A 638-nucleotide genomic window follows, 5' to 3' on the forward strand; every position below is an offset into this window, starting at 1 on the left:
TCTAGTTCTTACACAAAACTACTGAATTTTGGCCAAAATGTAAGCCTTTGAAAAAAGGTAATCTGCACCCAGCCATGAAATGCTTGGATTGCAACAGGGAAAAGAACTTGGGAAGAGGCAAGCTAGAGGGAGTCAATGCAAAGAGGCCTGAACACAAACTAAGGGAGCCACTGGTACCGGAAAACTCATGCGTCACACCGCACTTCCACATGGGAAGGTCTCTGGAAAGCCACATGGAAGGAAAAGAGCCAACAGCAGGCTCCAAACCGCATGAGATTTTCTGAGGTTTTGTCACCTCAGTTCACACCTGTTGCATTTTCCAGTGTAAGTACGCATCCCGTTGTTCCTGCTTACTAAATACATCCACTACGGCGTACCAGTTGGCACCGCTGCCGCCGTTAGCCCTTTTTCCCCGTCACAGTTATCAACACTAACTGTCTGACGATGAGACGCTGAGGAATGTTACCTAAAGCAGGATTTCCACAAATAAAACCAGAGCGGGTGCCACAAGTTCCCGCTGTGCCCCGTGTTCACCCAGCCGTAAGAATTGCGGTATCTTAAAGCCCCAGCTTTTCAACTCAACCTCAAGCCACCCAAGCCCAACCCGCGGCTTTACGCTGCCCAACCTATGGCCACTC

The sequence above is a fragment of the Egretta garzetta genome, unplaced genomic scaffold (genome assembly GCF_000687185.1).
Source record: "Egretta garzetta isolate BGI_Z169 unplaced genomic scaffold, ASM68718v1 scaffold30, whole genome shotgun sequence".
In the NCBI taxonomy this organism is placed as follows: Eukaryota; Metazoa; Chordata; class Aves; order Pelecaniformes; family Ardeidae; genus Egretta; species Egretta garzetta.